Raw genomic sequence first — 19,218 nt, 5'->3', positions numbered from 1 at the left:
GTTACATCTGTGCTGCTGAACAGATGTAACATTTCAAAATGAAATATTTTAGTCATAGAAAAACTATCTCAGGGTTGCAGGGTGACTAATGCGATTTCTGTATGTATGAGCTTGTGGTGCTTTATACACTTTCCAGATTAATCAGATTGTTTCTACAGATGTCTGTGTACTTCGTGTAGAAAGGTCAATTGCAGTGAATCCCAGGCTGATAGACTGGTATAAATGTATTGAAATAATCTGAAACACTGCAGCTACTTAAGTCTGTTACAGAGTTGTTCCAATCTGTTAGATTGTTGGATAATGTTAGTTTTAATTACTCTGAAAAGGAAAATTCTTCATCTGCTTTATGATTTGTTTATTCATAACTGAGGAGATAAGTTATAAATTAATCCATAAATACATTGGCAGTTGGTGGTACTGATATAAGTATTTATACAGTAGCTTCTTCTATAAGGTTCCATCTGCTGTGACATCTCCACTTTAAGCTTGTCACTAAACTTCAAAGTTTTATAAACAAAACCTGTACATTTAACTCCTTTAAATATTTCCCAGTGGAGTATTCAAGCATGCCAATAAATTAACATCTTTTGAATGAGCGCTTTAAGGCGCACTTTCTGATTCAAGTTTTCTCCTTCCCACCATAACTGGCACAGTACTTCATGGGTTTTCACTGGTAAAGATTATACTCTGTGACATGGATCAGGAAAGGAACCAAAACAAAAACAAAAAACAAACAAAACACAAACTGTGAAATTGAACCTGTGAAAAGGAAGAATTTAACACAGATCTGCTAACATCAGAGTGAGAATCCTGAAATGCAAAGCAGATGCCCACTCTTCTTTCACTGCTCTATGTTACAGCACAGAATATAGCATATGAGTTGTTTAGCTGAGGTGGTCTTCAGATAATGCTACAGTTCAGTATGCAAGACTGATCTAGTAGCTTTGAGCACAAGGATGTAGCCTTCAGCATAATTTACTCATGTATGTGTTCAGAAAGAATCTAGTGTCATAGTAAAACCGCAGTACTTCCCATAATACTCATAAACCTTCCTATCTTAAAGAGCATTTGCTGTTTTTCTTAGCGATACATATCAGTGCCATTCTCTGTGCTCCTAGAAGATTAATACTGCAACAATACATTTTTAATCCCACATAACTCAATGGAACAGATAATATCTTAATTAAAAATACTAATGCTTGTGTAACGTTTTGCACTCTTGTTAGTACATAAATACAACTAAAAGATTAGGATTGCTACTGTCTGTAACAAATGATTAATAAACTATTAATAAACTCTGAATTAAGGATTTAGGCCATGAAACCTTGCAGTTCCTTAGCTCTTGTCTCTGTGTCCTAGGAAGTAAAGCTGGCAAAGTATATTCTGTCAAGAAGCATAGGACACAGCCCCCAAACATCCCTCCTACTTCAGGGCACCCAGATCATGGGAAGAGGCAGTGCTGGAATTAGAAACGACAGTGGGATGCTCTTTTACAAATGAAGATGTGAATTTGCCATTCTGTTTTGTGGTCTTCAGGGAACTGGGGAAACCAAATGTGACAGAGCAATGCAAAAGGGTAATTCTACTTCACAGTATTTTAGAGGAAGAGAAATGGATAATGTTGAGGCTTTACAACTGCAGACACATTTTTCCACAAATAAACTCTATATGGTGAGTAGTCAAATGTACTCAGGCTTCATTTCAGAGTGAGAGAAGCAGAACAAAGCATGCAGAAATACACTCCTACCTGCTGCTACTCAAAAGAAATATCTAAGCACATCTTAGTCTCCACCTTGCCATTAACAAAGCTATCCAGAGCAGATTTTTCCTGACAGCTCAGGTTCACCACACCTTGCAGAATATCACACCTTCTACCTATCCATTATAACATTTTAAGAATAAGAAATGATTGGTGAGTGTCTTATGTCAGCAGGAAGGTTCCTCCAGCAGCTGTCCTCATTCAAATCTGATGCAAAACCAAACCTCCACATGGTAAAGTTTTGATGTTTGTTTTCAATTTGCACCAAAACAAAACATATATCTCAGCATAATCAATTTCTCAAATGATTGCAGCACTCAAGGAGATAGAAAAGGCTCTTGAATTCCAAGCACTAAGAGAAATTGTAAATATTAGAGTAATTTAAAGACCATGCAAGAATAGGGAAGAGGGAAGAATGTATAGGAATTCCACAGTAGAATTTAAGAGATCCTTTTGACTAAAGTTTTGCCAAAACAGACCCATTGTCACAGAAAGATTTGTTTCTTTGACCTTGTGTTTGCTTGGGGAAAATCGTGCTGAAAAACTTCTATTAATTACAATAGTAATCCAGAAAGTCTGGGGTTTGTGGGTTCTGTCCTACTGGCATTGAATAATAAAGGAAAAAGACTTAAAAGTCAAAGCCTAAACTCAGATGCCAAAATACAGCTTCATTATCAAAGACAGGAACCTACTGCTCATTGTGCAGGGACAGTTCCTGCTTTGGGGACGGGACAATTCAACAAGAAATATATATTTTATGCTCTCTCTGGGGTTTCATTTAGTTTTGTTATTTTGTTTGCTTAATACCAAAGTAATACCAACTGGCAGGCTAATAATTACTGTGTACTAAAGCCAGAGATTTCAAAAGACAGGTTATTATCAGGTAGCCATAATTATCAGAAGAGTTGTTATCAGTATAACTTAAAAGAGAAAGTTACAGTGATAAAAGCGAGTAAATTACAAAACTAAGACTTTTCTCTCAGGATTCTCTTTTCAGCAGAAATGGCCGTCACCTGTATTCATTTCAGAGGCAAATTTAGTATAGCCTCATTAGCAGCAAGATTTCAGTTTGCTGTCTTATTTCTGCGGTTTCCAGGAGGCAAATTAAGAAAGTAACTAATTTCAGGAAGGTAGAAAGAGGAAGCTGTTATATTCCATAGCTTAAATACTCACAAATAGCTAGGAATATGCCATCCAGTGTTAGGATAATTACGCTTCAATATTTCTGACCTGCAGAAACATGTAATAGCAGTGAAGAAGCAGCAATGACTAAATCAGCCAAGGAAAATGACTCTCTCTACCCTCCGTACATGCAAGAGAACACCTGAATAATTTACCAGCCAGTTCTGCTGTTTACAATTCAAGTATATAGCACACTACAATGCAAAATGACAAGCTAATTAATTTTGCTAGCACTATATCCTCATTCCCTGCGTTCATTTGCTGTGCTCACTTCCCTTCACACTTTGTGAGGTGCATGTCAGTCTTGCACAAGTCAAAGTGAAAAATGGATTGGCAGGAGAAAGCCATCCCATAGCCGTGCTGCAGGTAAGAAAGCAGATCAATCACCCCTAACCCATTTTCTCCCCTCTACCTCCTTGCTTGCTTTTCTCCCACCTGGAAGCACAAGCCATCATTCCCTGGAAGTGTCCAAGTGCCCTCAAATCTCACTAAATTCAGTAGCAGCCATGATCTCACAGCCAGGAGCCCTCAGGCTCTCTTTTACCCCAAAACACATTTTGTGTCAGGGCCTGCTTGCAGCACTGTTGTGACTTGCCAGGCATTGCACAGAAAAGCCACTACATCTCCAGCATGACTTTTGACAACAGTCCTTAACAGGAGTCTCTGGAATTCAATAATCCCATCCCCTGGCCCCAAGGATTACCAGTGAGTTTGGGAATGCAGGAAGGGTAAAGACAGCAGCACAGTGCTTCCACTCACTTAGTTTAAAGCCACTCTATGGACCTCAGCAAAATCATTCATATGGTGGAAATGAACATTTGTAAGTGTTTTCTTCAGCTGGAGCAGTACCCTCAGTGCTTTACAAACTGCATGAAGGACCAGGCAGATTAGCACCGTCCAAATCCTCTAGAGGTACAAGCTGCTGAAAGCATTTTGCTTTATCATTCTAAAAGCAAGGACAAAAGCTCTTAAGTGTCGATGTGCTTGTCGCAGAGCTGGAATTGCTTCCTTTCCTCTTTTGCTGAATTATTTTGGAGCAGTCTGTGATACTGATATGGTGATACACAATCATGTCCCTGAGCCTCTGTATCACTGCTAATCAGAAGAACTCAAATACTTCAGAGCATTTATAGCAATACCAACATGAGGACCAAGCCAGTATTCCTCCCTGAATTTGCCAGATCTTAGCCCAGAAGGGGCTGGGGCAGGGTCCCCTGACACAGATGTGCTTACATGAGATTTATGCAAACAATATTCATTTCAGAACTTGCTGGAGATAAAAGATAAAATTATTCCTTAAATTAGAGTTATAAATTAACACCAGCCTAGCTGCATCTCTCATTTTGGACAATATTGACATACATTTTAGTCGATGGCCAATTAGATACTACATCCCCAAAACAGCTGAGCAAAGTGTGGGAGATGCTGGGGAGAGGAGCACTGCATGTTGGCAGAGGCTCCGTTCATCTTCCTCAAAGCCTTTTCTCCCATTGTAAACTTGTCATTAATGCTAGAGGACTCTCTGTGGAAGAATTACAAAGGTGAAAAGATAAATGATGGAAAAGACCACTTATATTTTACAAACCATTTTTGCAAATTTTTCTTGCATTTCCATCTCTCATACACTCGCTAACAAAAACTGTTTCAGCTCCATCTTCACTCTCACAGATGTCATATGGCATCATGCCTTATGGAGATCTATGTGGAATTAATTACTGCTTTAAAAATATAAGAGGTGCTTATGGAGTTCTGTTAATACATGCATTTATAAATACTTTAAAATTTCATTGAGTTACTACTATACAGTCCCTAAATTTTAGAATTAGTTCAAACTTGTATCTTTGTAAAGTTAAAACTTTATGTATTTTTGACCTTTACACTTAAACTGTTATAAGAAATGTTTTGTCTAGAGGGCTTCTTATTTTATTGCAGTTATTTTATGTAAGGTTAGCTAAACACTTGACCGTGCTATTTTCATAAGCCAATGTTTATACTCTTAATTCTCTATCACAAACATTTTTAACACGGTAATTTGCACTCAGATGCTTTCACATCTACCACCTTACCACCAGGGTGAAGAAAGCAGCAATTAAACAGTACTCTGTGCACACAAAAGCCCTACAGTATTTTATTTCCTGATATATTGCAATCAGCCACAGATAAATCACAAGACCAGCTTTGTCCACAGCTTTTTCACCAACGTAAGAAACATCTTGCAATTTCAGCTTCCATTGGAAGCCTGAAAAAGAAGAGTCAACATTTTCCAAATGGAACACCACCAGATTACTGGAGGGGCAAAAAATTGAAATTTCAAGTTTCTAAAAGGATAAAGCAGAGAATCGATTTTCTAGAATTCACAGCTTACAGAAGCTTCAATTACTTGTTGAATCAGAGGCATTTGTTTTAGTTTTCCCCCTTCAAGAACATTTCCTGGTCCTACTGCAGTCAGTAACAGCGCTGCTAATGCCCTCAGCGAGTACAGGTTCAGAGACACACTGCAGTTAGTCACAAAATAGTGATTAATGCAGGAGTATATTAAATGGCATTATCAAGTTTATGTTTATTGCCTCTTTATGAATTTCAGATCACATTTGTTCTGTTTACAACTCAAGTATTCTTCTCACAGCTAGCTGCAGGAAAAACAACAGGCAAGAGTTCAAGAACAATGCCACTCTTGAAAATATAACCATCCATATTTTAAAAAGAGATTGCTATCAGCCCTTGCAGATGATCACAGGTGTCAAAGCACCACATCAGTACACTTCCTAACATCTTTAGTGAGAAAAAGTTCACCTGAGCATTCATTTCTGAGGCAAAAGCAATCTTTTAGAAATGTTGCATCTGGCTTATGGCTAAAAAATAAAATAAAATTAAAATACAACAGTGTTATATTGCTGCTACACTCTGGTTTGTCAGTCTTTGCCTCTAGTGTTGAACTCAAATTCTCCAGAATTTCCTTATATCTGGTATGTAATTTCCTTAATAGCTGGTATGGTTTCTGTGATTATTTGAGTTTGTATTTGAAGCATTCATTTTTAGTTCAATATTCATTTCATATTATTGTTTTTTTGAATGATTTTGTTCCCTCATGCAAAAAAAAAAAATATATATATATATATATATATTTCTCTAAAGTATTATATATTATACATATATACTTTATATTTAGAGATTTTATATATATATATACACACACTATATATATTTACATATAATACTTTATATATATATATATATATACAAACACACACTACATTTTAAACATATATATATATATCTGTTTAATTGAAAGCTCTGAATGACGTAAAAGTATACAGATTTACACAAGATACTATTCTTTTTTTCTTCTTTCAGCGTTAAATTATCCTGTACACACAAATGATACTCAATTGTATAATTCCTGATCAGCTACCTGTATACTGTGTACAAGGGATAGAGTATGACAAGAGAAATCATGACTTTTAATTCTATTATCAGAAAAGAAGAAAATCAACTTTGTTTAATGTAAAAATACATAGTATTTTCCATTTTTAAGATACACGAGCTTACCAGAAAGATATGTTAGTTCTTGGTATTGCCAAGCCACAAACCCAACATAAAACATCCCTGTTACTAATAAAAAGAAAAATACAAACTTCAAAAAGAGACCACAGGGGCTTAAATACAAACACCTTTTGCATAGTGTTCTTCTGCATTTCATTTCACAGCACTTCAGGCTGTAAAAGGAGCATGTCTAATGTTTCATCTCTTTTCTCATTTTGCAGTGAAACAATTCCCATCTAATGTTTGTGTGTGTTAGCAGCAAGCACAGTAAATCAGAATTCACTCAAAGCAATGAGTGCTCATAAAGAAAGCTTACATTTCTGTGGAGGGCTTCCTCTTGTTGCCTCTTGTCTAGAAAGCCGAGCAGTAAACTTGTCTTTAACACTCGAAGGTAACCTACAAAAGGATACAGGCAGCAACCCCATGCACGAGCATGGGGTAAAAATGATCTCCTTGCACTGTACTCCTGCCTGTTCCACATAGACTGTGGAGTTCTGAGAAGGAGCTGGAAAAAATAAGATCCTTTTTGCTACAGCTATGCTGGCACAATGCAGGGAGCCAAACTTCAACACGAGAATAACAAAACCTGTTTTTTCTTCACCCCACACTGAATCTGAACTATTCCTCTGAAGTCCTTATTGAACACAAACCAACTGAACCTGGAGCACTGTGACCAGATGTGGAGTCCTCAGTACAGGAAAAACATTGACCTATTGGAGCATGTCCAGAGAAGTGGCCTTTCAGTACCAGAAGGGGGGGTGTAATAAGGAAGGGGGCAGACTCTTTAGCAGGGCCTGTGGTGATAGCATGAGGGGAAATTGTTTCCTACTAAAAGAGGGAGATAAGGAGAAAGACTTTTACAATAAGAGTAAGGCACTAGCACAGGTTGCCCACAGAGGTGGTGGAAGCCTTGTTTTTGGAGACATTCAAGATGAGGCTGCGTCAAGCTTAGCAAGTGGAGCCCACCTACAGGCAGTGGAGTTAATAAATAAATAAATAAATAGATCAAACCTGCACGTGTCAGACAGAAAAAGATATAATTTCCCATAACAAATTTTGTGGGGCATATACTAAACAATTACATTTTTTGACACTATGTTTAGAACTACGTTGCAGATATTATCTTTTATTGCTTTCAGACTTCTGCTGTGAATTAGCCTATTTCGTGAACTTCTCTTCACTAGCACAGTTAAATAACAACAGAAAAGCTTAAGAAAATGTGAGATATAGAGAATAAGTGAAGACATTGTTAGTGTTGATGAACATATACTTTGGACTGCTGTGATCTCAGGCATTTTATAGCTAGCCATTGTAACAAAAAGAAGAAAATGTAGAACTGTATTTCCTTGTTCCACCAGTGTCTGAAATGGACTTTCATTCCAAACACTTACTGTTCAAGGGCCCCCAAGCTCTTCATTAACTTTGGAGCCAACCCCAAACAATCACCTTTCTGGTGATCAGGTATTCGCAGGCGGTCTCTAGGTAGCACAGATGTGCGCACACACACAAAGTACTAAGGCTGATAATCAGAAGCTCTTGTTATGCAGTAAGTTTGACTAATAGGAATGGGGGATTTGGTTTTTCTGCTCTTGCTAGCCAAATCTTATCAGCAAAGGGAATCTAATGGCCGTTTGTCTTCCATTTCAGTAACTTGTGGTAATGATGGCATTAGGATCCCTGTTCATATTATTTCTTAAGCCACATGTGCATATTCTTTCGTGAGAACAATCAGGTTCCTCCAATATACAATTCTAAGAGTCCCTCTCTTCCTTCTCTGCTGCATTATTTATACAGCCAATATTAAGTCAAATATGCCTTACATATAAATGTTTCATATCAACTTAATAAGATGTTCCCAGTCACTTTACTATTGGCCTAGGTAGATTGCCCAATTTCTGCCTTCAGAGGATTCTGTTATGAGCAGCCTAACTGCACTGAACATGTCATGAAGAAACACTTTATGGAAGTGACGCATGATAAAATAAAGTCATTTAGAAAGTCCCTCAATGGCATTTAAGGAAAACAAGATGTCACTGAATAAGAATGAATATCCTCTAGCAGATGAATAATTTGTTAAAGGATAGAAGGCAAATGAGAAGAGTAAACAATTCTCTTGTTGATGTTAAATTATTCAAGGTAGTAAAAACAAGACAACCTCAGAAGTACTCCAGAAAGATGTGACAATGCTGAATGAGTAATTAAAGGGAAGATCAAATCTATAATCAATAAATGAAGATAGATGTTTACAGCTGAAATGATATGCTCTAAGTTATCTGTTTTCCATCAAAAAGTAATCAAGCATCTCTGATATTGCTCAAAAGTAACAGTTATTTTGATAAAAATATTGTTTCTGTGCTCAAAGTTCATAATGTAAATAAGATGCTGGAAACATTTAGGAAAAGAATAGAGAACAAAACACAAAACATCATTATGCTTTTATATAAATCCTTTGAGTGCCCATACTTTAAATCTTGCATGTAATTTTTTTTTAACCTCACCTCCTGACACACACAGCAGAAGAGGACAAAGACTATTAGAATGACAAAATGATTCTTTGGAGAAAACAATAAAGTAGAAAATGAAGTTGGAGAATTATATGTATAAGGATAGAAACAGAAATGAGCTGAAAAGGAATTAGAAAAATTATGGATAATAAGGTTATTTGTGAACATTAACACAATTCACGCAGTCTTCAACTTTGGTAGAGTTTCCAAATGCTAAGGGAATTGCTCACTCTATACATGTCCTGCTTTCACATCTGCTCGCTACCTCCGTAGTTTAAGACAAAAACTGACTACACAGACTTTTGTTCCAATGCTGTAAAATTGCTCTTGAAGCTTTATTTTATTCCCTTGAAGTACTATTTCATCTTTGAAAAAGGAAGGGGAAAAAAAAGCAAGCTCTTCCTGGGGCCAGATGGGAGGATAATGGTATTGATATTTTCCTTGTTGGGGGGAGAGGGGAGGAGTTTCTTGCTTGAGTTGGAGCCTTACAAGCAGCAGCTTATAAATAGGGAATACTACGATGTTTTAGGTCACATGGTTCATTTTCACAATAAAATCAGCCTGTTGCATACCCAGCACACTGAGGCTAACTGGCAACGTTGCAGTGAGGTGGGACTCACAATTTGGATTACAGAAAGACTAAGCTGATGCTACCCTTTAGTAAAGTAAGCCACCAGCTCTGGAGAGTAGCCGAGACCTGCAGTAGTATCACTAGTGCTTCCAAGCATACGGCTGGAACAGAATGTTCACATGCTAGGCAGCTTTTCCAGCCAAATGTTTGCCCTACGGAGCCCTTGCCATAGCTCTTTTTCCACTGACTGCTACTTATCACATAGAAAATAAATGTTGATTCCTAATTGGCATCTCCTCTCTACCTGAATGCACAGCAATTTTCGTCTAATTTCTCTTTCACAAAAGCCAGTGCAAAATCTTTCCAGCAGAATGCTCTCAAAACTCTATAGTCCAAAGGCCTCATTCATGTTGCTTGGACATTTACCAGGGCAGAGACAGGCAGGACAGGCAGCCCCTCTCTCAGGCCTCCTCTGACTCACCCTACAGATGGGCTCGCCTTATGTGAATAGGGAACTGGAAACAAACCGAACAATGTGTATTTATTTGTCTTTCACATAACTTCTTCGTGTCTCAGGATATTTTCTTCCCTACGTCCCTTCCCTGAGATACACAGTAGTCTCCAAGTGTAATACCAAGATTCTGTTTTCCTTCCTAACTTTTTTATGCGTCTATTGATCTTCATATGGGAGAAATGCAAGCGCACAGTGTTTCCAGAAGTCCAGTCCCTTGCTTTAGTTGCACTGGTATGTTTTACTGAATCTAAGGACAGCTTTGAAAATTCAGGCTCAAATTCTTCCTTTTGATATACATACTGCTTCCAACTTCTGCTCTAGTGGGAGCACTCTAAGGAGGGATATGGTCCCACTTACTACGTTCAGTGCTCTTCAGAGTGCAGTAGAAAAAAAAAAAATGATTAAAAAAAAAATAGTCATACCTAGGAAATGAGTAGCTTGATTTATTCATAGTTCTGTTTTCTCAGAGTTTTGGGATTTATGTCATCATCATCTTACATTTCTTTCTGCTAATGATGTGCTCTCAAGCTATTTCCCAATACATACTTACTCCCTTTATTGCCTTCAGTATTGAACTGTAGTGACTTAATTCCACCTACGCTACACAATACCTCCAAGGTTTCATCTTTGTTATGACAAAACCTACTGGCATACTCGGCTCTAGAAAGTCACTATTTTATAAACTTTAGAACAAATTAAAGAGTAAAGAAGATTTTAGGACATTATGTGAGTTCTTTGGAAAAAAATAAAAATGCCTTAGGAATACCAATTACCACTGTACTCTTGAATGGGGAGAAGCAGAAGTTTTGAGTTGCTTCCTTAGACAGGCAGTGAGCAGCAGTGTGCCAGTCACCAGTGTGCTTCTCACCCACACGAGAGACACTCTTGTTTGTGAGCATCTTAAAAAGCCAATGGTGACTCTGCCCTCAGTATAACAGAATAGAGACATGTATAATACATTGGCTCTGTCCCACCCCAGTCCCCCAAGGGTTTCACCACCAGTACGCCAGGACAGCACAAAACAGCAGCACCCAGAAGAGCCTCTGGTAACTCACTCAACTTCAAGAACACAATTCAAACAGACAAGGAAGAAACTGCATGCAGCATGGTAACTCAGTCTATTCCAATACCAGTCAGACCTTTCTTTCTCCCAACCATATTTTCCTGTTACTCAGAAGGATTTGCAACCCACTTAATATTCTGAAGTATCTCTCTGAAGATGCAAAGTTCTTGAAAACACGTCTTTCAAATCAAAACATCTCAAATGTCTGGCGAAGTCCTGGGTCTGAATCCCAAAGGCACTTTGTAACAGATACTGCCAGGGTCACAAACGCATGATTAAACACGGCACATCTTTTCCTAGGAATCATACTGAACAAACCAGTTTTCTGAGGCACAGCCATTACCCTTCGCACCATGTCAGGCAGAAAGGCTCTGCCCTGGTATGAAGAAAGATTCCTAGTAGCAGAGCTATGCAGGACATGTGGCTCCTTCTGCCCCACACCCAGCCAAGCAGCAGCAATGCCATAGGTACCCCAGTGACAACAGAAATAGTCCAGTGACACAGAGAGCACAGAAGGGAAGTAAAACAAGGCATAGAGATCAAGTGAGTTTTCCTAATGTGGCTTGGATTGCTCATGATCTGAGAACCAAGGGGTGAATCCTCAGCTCTGTGTTATCAGCCTACCTCCTGCACTACCCTATTTCCATTTTCTTGCCCACAACTGTTAGTCAGATTCTTCACGAATTCTTTCCATAGTTGTCTCCACTGACATACTGTGGACGTATTCCAATGTAAATGAGAAGCAAATTTTCACATTACTCCTGTATTTAATACATATGTAGATATATATACATATACACTGAAAACGTAGGGCACTGTGCAAGTCACCTTACAGCAACTGCAAAAGCACATAGAGATCAGAGAACAAACATGACAGAAAACCTATTACACCTGAAACAGCAACATGCTGTTTTAATGTCATGTGGCTGCTGTACAGAACATAATATAGAGCTTTAAAAGACCAGGAATTGGGGAATCAACGCTGCATATCTGACATACAGATTGCCGTGGCTGCTCCATTTGAGTGCTTTTTAAACAGAGGAGCTAACCAAGATTGATACCACAGTTATATGGTGTTTTATAACTAATGTAGGTGAACCATTTACAAGTAGCACAGACACATACTGCATTTTAACTGCAGAAAAAGACGTGTTTATAAATCCAGAAACATCTCAGTTGGGTCAACCCACTAACATTTACAGCAAGTGCAAAACTGCATGAAGTGAATAGCAGAACTCTTAACAGCAGTTTTCCTTCTGGATTTCATCCAAACTAATAACTTCACTGTGGCTCTGCTTTCTCCATGCACTTTGGCTCTTATCTAAATGACAAGTCTTGTCCACTTGCCACAGTTAAGTACAGCACAGGGTCAAGGAAATGACAGAAGCATTCTGTGTTCTGCCAGACAAATCTCAGTAGGTAGGACATTATTTTTTCTTTTTGTTATTTGATAGTGCCATCTGTAACTCCTGCCAATTTCCATGTGTTTCTAAGGGCAACTGCTTTCCATTTGTTGAAAAGAAACCAAGGGTGAGAACCAACCATCAGGAATTTAACAGTCAGGGGCATCCATTTTTAAGCAACTCTTAGAACACTCCCACCTGCAACACGGAGCAGAAAAAAATGCCAAATATAAGATATGTGAGGGAGTCAACAGACTGAGAAACAAATGCAAATTCAGAATAAAAACTGTTCTCAATTTATACTGTTGTGTGTTTTTTTTCTACATTGCACATGACCTGCCTTAAGGGCTAGAATGAGTGCCTGACTGCAGCATCAGCTCAGAAAAAACACAGGTTCATGTGGCTGAAGGCACAGTACAAACTAGAATAGAAGCAGCCTTTTTTGTTACATATGATTGAAGCCAGCTCTTTTTGGAAAAATAACAGCAAGTTCCTCCAGGTTATCTGCTCCACGCTGAGAGACTAAGACTACTGCAGTCCAGTAAAGTGGAGAAACTTTTAATAGATAATAAATACATGTGTGTGCCCTCATATTGATAATTGCAATGGTTAGAGACTACTTGAGGAGTCAAGGTCCTCAGATATTTCATGAAAGAAGAGAGGCAATCTTCTACAACAATAGCATTACCTATATATAGAAGACAGTCTTTTTATCTTACAAGCACAAAAAGGTGGTCTTGCTCTCAGAACTGCTTAACACGTTAATAAGGTTTATGCTGTACCTTCGAGATCATTGCAGATGGTTTTGAAGCACTGAAACGTTTCAGACTAATACCAATTTCTACCTGACTTCCTGTGATGCCAATTAAATCAGAGCAGTCTTTGCTAGCAGGCCTCTCCCACAAAGTATAGCTTAGATTCCTACATGCCAATGTCTTCAGAAACTTTTCTACCCCCTCTATCCCCAACCTCCCACACACACTTGAATAGGGTATTTGACGTCAATGTAAGTTTTCAGATAAATCAAAGCATAAGTTCTCTTTGATTGTCTCAGTGATGACAGGACATCATTAGACTCTCTTAGACTTGCTCCATAACTACCTTTCTGCATCACTTTTTTCAAACTGGATGCTTAAAATCAGTTAGGTACTTATCTAGAGTTAGTATTAGTTGCAAATGCTTAATAATTCTATGAAAAACAAAGGAATTCTGTACCTAAAAACAGTTTAGTACCAAATTACAAGAACATCCACAGGAGACCAAAAATAAAAGTAGGAGCCAGAGGCTAAATTTCAGGCTGTGATCAGGTTTTAGCAAGCATACTGGTACCACTAAGCCTTAAGGGAAGCTGCACGGGTATCACTCTGTTGCACACATTCATCACAGAAAGTAGGATACTGTGTGGAATATAGATATGAGAGGTGGAGCTTATTATGGTTCTTATGTATTAAAAATTGCAAAGGAAGAGAGATTGTTTAAAATTTCACTCAAAATGCCTCAATATGTTTCTAGGTGGTCCTACAGAGCATCTCAAAGTCTTCCTTGCACTGAGAATAACAGATAAAATACTGCAGAAGTCCAACTTGTTGCTTTCCATCTTAATGCCAAAGATGTAATCACTCTTTTCAGGAAATATAATTGAGTTAATACAACAAAATTTAATAATATTAAAATGCCAGAGCAGCGGTTTGATATTAAATACATTCTTCATGAAATTATTGCTGCACATTGACAAAATCCAGATATCCTATGGGTTTGTTCCTCTGAAATGATACATACAGTTCTAACACAAAGAAGTGTAAATAAATCACATGCAGACTAATTGTCAGCTAATAGAAGAAACAGAAATCACGCTCAAAAACAAGAAAAACCACAAGTACAATAGCCTGCAAGGATTATATTGAACATGCTGATAAATGAAGTTTGAATAGATGAAATTTCCTGCATGGAAAAATAAATATTGGAATTACAGAAGTCATAGTAAATTCTGCCCATGAAACTCACTGGTGCATTATATTTTCATTTAACTCAGCTGGTAGCATCTTGTTTCTTTGAAGCTGTAACCAGAATGGTATAAATTCTTCTGAAGCCACTAGGCACAAATTTACCAAGATGCACCTGTATGTACAGCTGAACCAGAAGTCAACATGTACATTAAATCAACCAAGTTAGGGGGAAAAAAAGAGAACTTTCTAACATGGGGAAGCGAGGGATTCTTAATGATGACTCAGCAGATATTGCTGAATTGATAATATCTGATCAAAGAACGAAAAATCCAGAATGTCTGACTGCTACAAAGAGTTCTGCACTCAGACACCTTCCCATCCTGCCAGGATGGCCCATGATCATAACTTCAGCCTTCTGGCAAGAGATTTTTCCCCAGTCCTTCTTTTCTTCTATTAGTATTTCACCATGAATATATGAAAACCTTTTCAGATCACTAAAGCATGAAAGTTGAGCTATTTTTTTTAACCTGAATTTCTTCCTGGTGTAGCTAATCCTGTTTCTCTAGTACACTCCACAATCTGACTCCCATATGATAAAGCAACAAGATTTGTATTAATCATATCATGCATTCCATATAGCTAGTGAGCATTGTATTGGGTTTATTCCTTCCATTATGGTAGAAATTACTCATCCCCATCACTGTCCTCAGTTCCCCAATCAATAGCTGTCCAACCCCTGCTAAAAAATACTGTTTGTTTCTGCTAAAACCTAGTATTAATGACATATTGGCATATTTTGATCCATTGCTGTGGGTTCTGATAAAGCACTGCCTTGCTAAAGAACACAAGTAATCTTCAGTCTAACTGTCCTCCACTTCTTTATTGAAGATCATCCTACACACCCAGCAGAACTGTGATCAGGACTGAATACATAAGTGTGATAAAAACACTGTCATAGACTTTCCCAAACTAAGTACCAAATCTGGAAAAAAATATTTTTAGATAATTGTGGAATATAATTAGCTTGTTTCATAGAAGTGTGGGCTACTCCAGATTAAAGAAGCAATGTTTTTATCTAGACAGTGCTTAAAGGGCAGATATTCTTAGAGTAGCTGACTGGGAACTTTTCAGCTGGGATGCATGACACAGAGACAGGTCTATCATTTACAGTAATGAAAAGTCATAAATGCCTTTATTAAGAGTTATTTCCTGCATAAAGAGGAATAGGCTACCATGGGGTTTCATAGCTGAATGCAGAAGTAGTAGGTAAGCTGTTTTTTTCATAAAATAACTCCACACCAAATTGAGGAAGATGTCAGATGTAAATCCATCACTATTGTTCATGCTTCCCACCATTCCCCAATCACTAGTAAAAGGATTTAAGTGGAATAATACAGTATCAAAGAAAAAAAAAAAAAAGGCAAACTAATTCTTCACTTCTATTTCAGAATAAGCCCTGTTGTGGTTTGTTTTTCCCCCCTTCTTTTTTTCCTTCATTAACATGACAACATTGGTCCAGATGCCAGCTTGAGGCCATGCTTTAAATGTGCAGTACTGCTCATTGTATGGAACACAACAGATGCAACTACCACAGTAACAGCAACACAATTTAATTAAAAATTTAAAGGCTACCTATTTAGCTGCTCCAAGGCTGTAAAATCTTGCGATTTTGTGCCAGTATCTCCCATTAAAAAAAAAAAAAAAAAAAAAAAGTAAGAATAGTTTTGTCTTTAAGATTATCTCCTGTGATACATTTCCACAGCATTTAACAGCAGAATCCTAAAAGAGGTCAGTTTTTATAGGTAAAAGATCACTACTCCACAGTCTTTGGTGATTTAGGTTCTTTATTCTCGGCCATGGTTTATGGCTAGAAGTAATTTAGTCACATGTCATGAGAGAATCATTGAATCGTTTATGTTGGAAAAGACCCCTGAGATCATCCACTCCAAATGTCAACCCACCCCCACTAATCCACATACATCCCTTAGCGTCACATATCCTCATTTCTTGAGCACCTCCAAGGGCATTGACTCCACCTCCTCCAGCAGCCTGTGGCAGTGCTTCACTGCTCCTTCTGAGACAAAACTTTTCCTAATAGCTATTCTGAACCTCTCCTGAAGCAACTTAAGGCCAGTCCCTCTATTCTTATCACTGTTACTTGAGAGCAGAGGCTGACCCCTACCTAGCCACAATCTCCTTAAGTGATAGTAGAGAGCAAAAAGGTCTTCCCTGAACCTCTTCTACAGACTGAACAATCCCAGTTCCCTCAGCTTTGCTCCACAAGACTTGTGCCTCAGATCCTTCACAGCTCCGTTGGTCCTCTCTGGACACACTCCAGAGCCTCACTTTCTTGTAACGAGGGACCCAAATGAAGCACTCAAGGCACAACCTCACCAGTGCAAAGGGACAATCACCTCCCACTTCTGCTGGCTGCATGATTTCTGATATAAGCCAAGATGCCACTGGCCTTCCTGACCACACTGCTGGCTTGTGTTCAGCTGGCTCTCAGCTAACACCCCCAGGTGCTTTTCCTCCACAAATGATGTTACCCACTCATTGACTCTGCAGTATTATTGACTGCTGAGTGATTTGTCACAGCTGCTGCCTTGCCAGTGCTCAACTGTACTCACTACTTGTGAATTTTATACAACAAAGGAGAAAAGCAACAAATTAGTATTTCCTTAATGAAAGGCATTTTAAAGCCCTTTCTGTCATTATGTTTAGACACATTCTTTTAAATAATAAGTTGTATTAAAATCTCACAGATTTTAAGCCTTTTCCAATAATGTTACATTACACACTTGTGCTTTTGGTTGTTTACAAAAGAAACACACACAGTTTCTCTCCTGGTAACTAAAAGAGGGAATAATTTATTTACTTAAATAATGCCCTTCACCCACGCTCCAAATGTGCTTGTGACTCAGGGAAAACACATTTCCTTCCAAGTTTCCAGTGGAAGCAGAAAGGCAGCCCTGATGGGTTGGTTTTTAAAAGATTTCTGAAACAATATTCAAAAGCAAGGACTCACTTCTAGGTAAGAGTAATGCTTTCTAATTCAAGTTTATGAGGCACAAACGGCTCCATCTGCCTTCCAGAAGGCTCTGAAGCACAAGAGGGTGTTGTTTCCCACTTCTCTAAGCACCATTTGCCCCTATCTCAAGGTAACAGCACGACCAGACAAATCAGAGGCTCGGCTGATGGGCTCCTGAGCTCCACAGCATTCAAATCAACACAAAGGAGGCTGTCGGCACTGTGAAGCATTAGCCTGGAGAAAGGCAGCTGCTCAGCAGACCAAGGATGTGCATGGATCAGTGCTGATGGGAGGTGGGACTGGAATGGACCTGGGCAGTCACAAAGGAAGCCAAAGTCAGGCAGGGGCCAGCCCCAGTGTAGCCCCAGGGGCTGCAATGGTCACTGCTATTGCATATTTCATAGTAATTTGCCCAATAAAGAATCCATTTTCTGCTGCTACAAGCCAGTGATATTGAATGGGAACTAGCAGACATATTTTTGCCCATCACATTTTGTTTTCTGGGCAAGTGTGAATATCGGGCCTTCAGAATTTGGGAATACGGGACTCCATTTTAGATCCATGAATCAAAACCATGGGATAAAGCGGGGAACAGGCAAATCACAGCCCCATCACTGGCAATGAGACTGAAGGCTTTGAGATTAGTAAATTGACACCTGCTAAGGACATACACTCACAGACAGCTTTTACGTCTGCATCTTTACTAATAAGAGTAGGACTTTTGGGAGGAAAGTTTGTGGGCATGGAGGGAAAACATGCAGCTATTTTTAAGCTCCATTTTATAATCTTGCTTTCATGAAAAATGAGTAATTAAAATCTGTTGCCTTAGCCAATAATCTGATCAGATGTATTTTAAATAGCTATTTGCTCTGTTTAAGAAACTGAGCTATGCGTAGTTTGCCTAAAATGCTAAACAGGACAGTTTAGATTTTTTCCTGTTAGAAAACACATCATATTTTACACTCCTTTATAGAAGGATAGAAGGAATAGAACATATTTAACATCAAACAGGTTAGACCTAACGCTGGCTATGGGCCGTGGGTTTCTTACACGGGTTCTGAAAGTTCTCAGTAATTAGTCCATCTTTAGCACTACAGAGTTCCAGCCTGCAGGAGGCATGGAAATAAATCCTTTTAATTAAATCTCTTTCTAAAACTCCCCTCGTGACTCATCCTTGCCAGCAAAACACTCCACCATAAGGTGGCCAACGGAATGCAAGTAAGGTGAACACACGAAGCATGTTTCAGACACCTTAATTCTAGGAAGAGAAGAAAACAAGAAAAGTATCTTGGTCTTGATTCTTTCAATAACATTACCTCTGAGCATCTTACACATCCCAATTCCTAGACTTAGTTTGAGAAATAATAAAGGGAATTTAGCAGTGTGGTTAACACTTGTAGAGATTTTGTCTCAATAGGTGCCATTCCCCCATATGTAGCTTTGCACAGGTGACTCAGTTGTCCACGTGCCCTTGCATCATTATGAAAAATACCAGACTACAATGGCAGTTAAGGGAAACACTGCTAGATTAATTTTAAATTCTTTGTTAATTCAGGTGCCTTGGTCACACAAAAACCATATCACATGTTTATACATTGCTAGCACTGTCAGAAACAAGCAGCTTCAAATGTCCTCAGCAAACCTACCTGCAACTTGCATCCTACTTTTCCTTAGCTGCCTCCCAGCTTGCTACAGCCAGCAT

Source organism: Coturnix japonica, chromosome 9 (assembly GCF_001577835.2).
Source record: "Coturnix japonica isolate 7356 chromosome 9, Coturnix japonica 2.1, whole genome shotgun sequence".
Taxonomy (NCBI): domain Eukaryota; kingdom Metazoa; phylum Chordata; class Aves; order Galliformes; family Phasianidae; genus Coturnix; species Coturnix japonica.
The sequence above is the reverse complement of the archived record's forward strand: the minus strand, read 5'-3'. Positions refer to the sequence as shown.